This window comes from Stegostoma tigrinum, chromosome 8 (assembly GCF_030684315.1).
Source record: "Stegostoma tigrinum isolate sSteTig4 chromosome 8, sSteTig4.hap1, whole genome shotgun sequence".
NCBI lineage: Eukaryota > Metazoa > Chordata > Chondrichthyes > Orectolobiformes > Stegostomatidae > Stegostoma > Stegostoma tigrinum.
The window spans coordinates 90392393-90399572 of NC_081361.1; positions in this window are offsets into that span (position 1 = coordinate 90392393).

Here is a 7180-nt window from a genome sequence, read left to right on the forward strand (position 1 = left end):
CCCATCTGGCTCACTAATGTCCTTAGGGAGGAAAACTGCTATCCTGACCTGGTCTGGCCTACATGTGACTCCAGACCTACAGCAATGTAGTTGACTCTTAACTGCCCTCTGGGCAATTAGGGATGAGTAATAAATGCCGGTCCAGCCAGCAACACCCTTGTACCACAAATAAATGAAGGAAAATAACATCTTTGTCACCCCAAGTCTGAATGTTCCCAAGATCGCCAGAAAGATTCAGAAGGGGCCACAAAATGTCCTTGGCAAGGAAGATTGAGGAGAATGCCGACACATTTGATGTATACATTTACATATACATATATATGAGGAGAAAGTGAGTAGCAAGGGAAAGGTTAGGCTCATTCAGGGACAAAGGAAGGAATTTATGCATGGAGCCAGATGAAATGAATGAGGTTTTTAATGGGTACTCGGTGTCAGTATTGACCAAGGAGAAGAACATGGATGATGGTAAGATTAAGAAGGAGCATGTTGATATTAGACAGGAGGATCTGTTGGGTGTCTTGAAAAAGATTAAGGCAGAGAAGTCGCCTCTGCCTGATGGGGAGTGGGATGGTGACACTGTGGTTTAGGATTGCTGCCTCACAGGGCTAGGGAACTCCAGCTTTGGGTGACTATCTGTCTGGAGTTTATACGTTCTCCCCATGTCAGCATGGGTTTCCATAAATTTCCTCCCACTGTCCAAAGATGTGTGGGTTAGGTAGATTGGCCATGCTTAAAGAAAATTGCCCCACAGTATCCAGGAATGTGCAAGTTAGGTGGGTTAGCCGTGGAAAAAAAACCCATGCAGGTTGGCACCTTCTTCTGAGAATTGGTGCAGACTCAATGGGCTGAATGGCCTATTGCTGCACTGTTGGGATTCCATAATTTCTCCCTGGATACTGAAGGAGGGAAGGGAGGAGATTGCTAGGGCCCTGATAGTGATCTTTGTACCTACTGTTGCCATGAGTGAGGTCCCAGAAGCCTGGAGAATAGCCAATGTTGTTCCTTTGTTTAAGAAGTGCGACAGGGATAATTCAAGAAACTAAAGGTTGGTGTGCCTTGGTTGCGAAATAGTTGGAGAAGATCCTTAGTAACAGGATTTACTTGCATTTGGAAAATAATGGAGGTTTTGTCTCATACATTGATTTGAGTTTTTTGAGGAAGTGATGAGGATGAGTGATGACAATGCTGTTGTCTGCATGGACTTTACTTAAGCATTTGACAAGGTAGGCTGGTCCAATCTATTAAGTCACATGGGATGCATGTAAAGTTGGCAAATTAAATACAAAATGAACTTGGTCACAGGAGACAGAGGGTAATTGTGGAGGTGTGTTTTTCTGACTGGAGGTCTGTGTCCACAAAGTGGTGTTCCACAAGGGTCAGTGTCAGGACTCTGTAGTGTGTAATGTGTATGAATGACTTGGATGGAAATTTTGGTGGTCTGATTAGTAAGCTTGCAGACAACGCAAAAATTGGTGGCATCATGGAAAATGAGAAAGGTTACCAAAGGATACAGCGGGACATAGATAAATTGGAAAGTTGGGCTGAGAAATGGCAGATTTAATCTGAGAGTTTAATCTGGACATGTGAGGTGATGCAATTTGGGAGGTCAAATGCAAGAAGAAAGTACATGGTAAGTTACAGGACCCTTAGGAGCATTGATATACAGAGGGATCTTGGGGTGCAAGTCATAGCTCCCTGAAAGCGGCAACACAAGTGGATAAGGTGGTAAAGAAGGCATTCAGCAGGCTACTTTCATCGGTCGAGGCATTGATTATAAAAGTTAGCAAATCATGTTGCAACAGTAAAAGACTTTGGTCAGGCCACTGTGTGCAGTTCTGGTCACCACACTATAGGACGGATGTAGAGACTTTGGAGAGAGTGTAAAACAAGTTTACCAGGATATTTCCTGGACTGGAGTGTATTATCTATGAGGAGAGGTTGGACAAACCTGGATTGCATTCATTAGAGCGCCAAAGGCTGAGGGGTGACCTAGTAGAAGTATATAAAAATATGAGAGGCCTGGATAGGGTGGATGGTCAGAATCTCTTTTTTTCTTTGGGTAGATATGTCAAACACTGGGGGCAAAAGTTTAAGGTGGGGGGGGCGGGGAGGGGAATTTAAGGAAGATGTGTGTAACAAAGTTTTTACACAGAGGGTGGTCGGTGAATGGAAATCTCACTCCAGGGAGGTGACAGCAGCAGATATGATAGCAATGTTTAACAGGCCTTAAAACAGACACATGAACAGGCAGGGAATAGAGGCTACAGACCACATGCAGGCAGATGGGATTAGTTTAGAATGGCATCATGGTTGGTGCAAGCATCGTGGGCCAAAGGGCTGTTCTGTGTTCTATATTCTACATAAAATGACTTCGATAAGTATCCACCATACATAGGTATAGAACATAGAACATTACCGCACAGTACAGGCCCTTCAGCCCTCGATGTTGTGCTGACCTGTATCAAATATCCCAAATCTCCGCTGCCTGTGCCTGAAACCAAATCAAATACCATTGTGCTTCCTGATCTACACGAGCTGCAGTTTTCGCGAAGCCTCTAATTTAAATGGCTTTATACTTTAAACTTCCTTGAACTTTAAGTATCTTTATGATCCACTCGATCTGCTGATCAAACCCTCATTTATGCAGTTGTCTCCCCTGACCTATGTATTCCAAATTTCTCCTGAGCAGATTCCCACATTCCATCCTCTGTAAACTTCCAACTCATCCAAACCGATGTTGACTTGACTATATCCTATTACATTCAAATCCCAACAAGGCACAAGGTGGAATTTAAATTGAATAATTTTTTGAAATAAAAAGGTGGCCATAATGATGTTCATGTAGCTGCAGCTGATTGCATTAAACGCCAAGCTTATTCATTAATGCCAATTAAGGAAGGAAATCTGCCACCCTTACCTGGTCTGGCCTACATGTGACTCCAAACTTGTAGTAATGTGGTTGACTCTTAGCTGCCCTCTGGGAAAATAAGATTGGGCAATAAATGCTGGCTAGGCCAGTGGCATCCACATCCAATGAAGACAAAATGAAAAGAAAGTTTATGCATCTAATTTCTGGATCTGCAGTGGACTAAATGAGAGAAATTGATTGCGGTGGTGAGTCAATAACTCCATTATCATTGTAACATGTGCAACTCCCAGCATGATAAAAAGCAAACTTCACAAATGGGACTAGATTTATTTAGAATATCTGGTCGGCAGGGACAGGTTTCCATGCTGTAAAGCTCTATGACTCAATGACATCAGTGGTTCCTAAGTTCAACATTGCTTCTACCAAGCACCTCAACTCTCCAACTCAAAAGAACACCATAACATTTGATCTATTGCCACAAGCCAATCAAATTTATGGATGGCCCTTACCCCCAGGAAGCAAAGGAGATTTTCATCCCATTACCTGGGAATATGTTTGACCCCAGGGCATGAGGTAATAGGTCAGACCTGGTTCTGTCCTCAAAGAATCATTACGGTTTGAGGTTTTTACAGAACCATTGCACTCCTGATAATTTCACAGCTAGGCCTGTGAATAGGTCTTGCCACAACAATTCAGATGTTAGATATGTGCAAGTCATGGGAGGCCAGAATCAGCCAACAACTGGTAGCATTAGCTAAGTCTCTTGTGAGGAATGGCCAATTGCTTGAACGGTTTCAATTTCTCAGCTCCTGGAAGGAGAGGTAGCAAGAGAAATAAACTGACAGAAAAAAAACAGGAAAAGAAAGTTAAAACCATTTGCCAACCCATGATTTCATAGAATCCCTACAGCGTACAACAGGGCCATTTAGCCCATCAGGTCTGCACCAACTCTCCAAAGAGCATCCCACCCAGACCCATTCCATCTCTGTAACCCTGCATTTATCATGGCTAATCTACACATGCCTGGACACTACAGAACAATTTTTAAGCATTGCCATCCACCCGACCCGCAAATTGGACTGTGGGAGGAAGCCCACACGGATACATGGAAAACGTGCAAACTCCACACAGATACCAAAGCTGGAACTGAACTCAGGTCCCTGGCACAGTGAGGCAGCAGTGCTAGCTACTGCACCACCAGCTCACCTCTCTGGTTTCATCCATTGGCTAAAGCTGCAGGCCCATCAAGCCTCACACACTGGGCCTCTTCAAATGACTTCTGTAAACATCCGGGAAAGTGTAAAGAGAGTCATATGAATATAATTCCAGAGATAAGGAATTTGTCTTATGAAGAGGGATTGACCACATTAGCCCTATGCGCACCAGAGTTTCAAAGGACGAATGGAGATCTGATTGAGATATGTAGGATGCCAAAAGGGATTGAAAAAGTAGACATAGAGAGAATAGAACAAAAGAACAAAGAACAAAACAGCACAGGAACAGGCCCTTCAGCCCTCCAAGCCTGCACCAACACAGTTTGTCCTTTTGTACTAAAACTGTTTTCACTTACAGAATCCATATCCCTCTATTCCCTTCCTAGTCATGTATTCGTCCAAGTGCTTCTTCAATGTTGCTACTGTGTCTGCTCCCACCCCCTCCTCTGGCAGCGTGTTCCAGGCACTCACCACCCTTTGTGTGAAAAACTTGCCCTTGTGGGGCAATCTAGATCAAAAGGTCATAGTTTTAGGCTTGGGGCGGACTTTAAACAGAGATAAAGAGGATTGTAAAGGATCATGAGTCTGTGAAATTAACCACCTCAAAAATGTGGTGGCTACTGGACACTGAATAAATTTAAGGAGGCGATAGTAATGGGTTAAGCGGTTATGGAGACGAGGCAGGTAAGTGGAGTTGAGGCCACAGTGAGATCAGCCATGATCATATTAAATGGCAGAGCAGGCTCAAGGGGCTGAATTATGTACTTCTGCTCCTAGTTCTTATGTCCTTAATGTAACACAACAATCTGCACTTCAATATTACCTTCAACCTTGGCCAGTGCTCTGCTTGTCACTGGTTCTTTGGCCACAGGGACATTTTTCCTGGTGGTGGGAGCATTAATAAAGTTAGAAAAAGAGAAAAAGAATGTACGTTCACTGTCACAAAATGTTCACAAAAGGGAAAGATATTAAGTGATTTTTGAAAGTGACAGAAATTTACGACAATTAAGGGAATGGGGGAGAGAATTCCTGAGTGTCGGGGAGAGAATTCCTGAGTGTCGGGAAGACCATAGCGATGCCTCTGTCTATTTTTATTTCCCAGAGCACTCGTCTGTTGATTCTGGTACACTTGTGCCACGGTGGTAGTGCCACCCCTGAGGTAGATAGCCAGGTTCAAGACTTAGCTGTTTCGGAGGTATATCATAATATGTCTGAACAAGTTGATTAAACATATCTGCCCAGTCTCCTCAGGACCTGCAATGTAGCCTAATTCCATACTCTGATGGAGGGTCTAGGCCCGAAACGTCAGCTTTTGTGCTCCTGAGATGCTGCTGGGCCTGCTGTGATCATCCAGCTTCACACTTTGTTATCTTGGATTCTCCAGCATCTGCAGTTCCCATTATCTCTCTCCATACTATGAAGCTTCGTTTATAGTCTTTCCTTGTTCAAACCTTTCCTTAAAATGTATCGCATTGATCAAGCTTTTAGTTCCCAACAGCAGCCCCTTTCACACGCCCCACCACCAACCCACCCCCACCCCCCAACCACTTCCACCTCCTCAATTCCTAATATTCGCTTCCGTGGCTCGGTCTCCCCAGTTTGTTTTCGCTAATGCTGCTGTGAAAATATCTGTGTAAGTACAAGACAATGGAAATGCAAGTTATTGCTGCTGTTGACATTGATAATGAAGATGTTGATGGTAGTGCTAACTTGTGGGGAAGTGGTGAAGGAGATTAATTGGAAAGAGTCAAGCCGAGCACACTGAAGAAGAGAATATCAGATAGTCGTCAGGATCAGCAAAGAACAGAGGTTGTAAACAGGGTTATAGTGCTGAAGGCAAGGCTGAGGTGAAACCATGAAGAGATCAATGTGGAAAGGAATATCAATGTACTGAGGAACAGGTAGTCATAGCAGATCAGTGAGCATGAGAATGACAGCAAGCAGGATTTAAAGCAGGCTGAAATGGATGGCAGGTGTTCTGGGATCAATGGGAGTGTCAGCTTAACAGAATTCATTAAAAACAGTGGCACCTCTTACATCAAAAGCTTTAAGGAACAATGATCTTTTTAACAGGTGTTACGTGCGCACATCAAGCATGTTGCAATTTAGCATTTGAAAGAGATTAACTTACAGGAAATGTAGCACATGCCAACTTTGCATATAAATCTGTGTGTTTTTATACAATAGGCCCATGGATCATGCATTCTTAAGCACCCACAGTTATTTCTGGTATTTTAACATCTGCAAAAACAATATTCTGTCAAATTTTGGGGTGGATTGCCTACATTTTTTCAGTCATGCACAGATGTGGGCCAGCATTTATTGTCCATCCCTAATTGCCCAGAGGGCAGTTAAGCGTCAACTTCATTGATGTGGTGTGGAGTCACATGTACGCCAGACCAGGAAAGGATGTCAATTCCCTTCCCTAAAGGGCATTAGTAATGCGCCAGATGGGTTTTTACACCAGTTGGATTCATGGTCATTATTAGACTCCACCATCTGCCAAGGCAGGATTTGAACCTGGGTCCCCAGAACATTATCTTGGTCTCTGGATTAACAGTCCAGCAACAATGCCAATAGGCTGTTGCCTCCCCACTGTATCTCAGTGTCTGAGGCCACTGGATGTCTCAAAACATTTTAGCACAAATGAAATAACTTCTTAATGAATAGGCATTGTTGTAATGTCAAAAACATTGCCATCAATTTAAAGGTGAAACAGGAGCAGATATAAGCCATTCAGTTCCTCCAACATACTCCTCAATTCAATCTGATCATGGCTGAAATGTTTCTGTTTTAAATTTCATTCCCATCCACTTCTGATAAACTTTTGATTACCTTGTCTAACAGGAGTCCATCTACTTCTGCCTTCATACAATGACCCTGCTTTCATCCCCATCTGAGGCAGAGCATTCTCAGATTTCACCGCCTTCTTGAAAGAGAAAAAAGTTCTCCCCATCTCTCTCCTAAAAAGAGTGACCGCCTAACTTTAAAACTTTAAAACAGCTCATCCCCCTGCTCTGTACATTCTGGACTCTCACCCACAACAGGAAACATTCTGTCTGTGTACACCTTGTCAAAGCCATTTGGAGCAAAAATG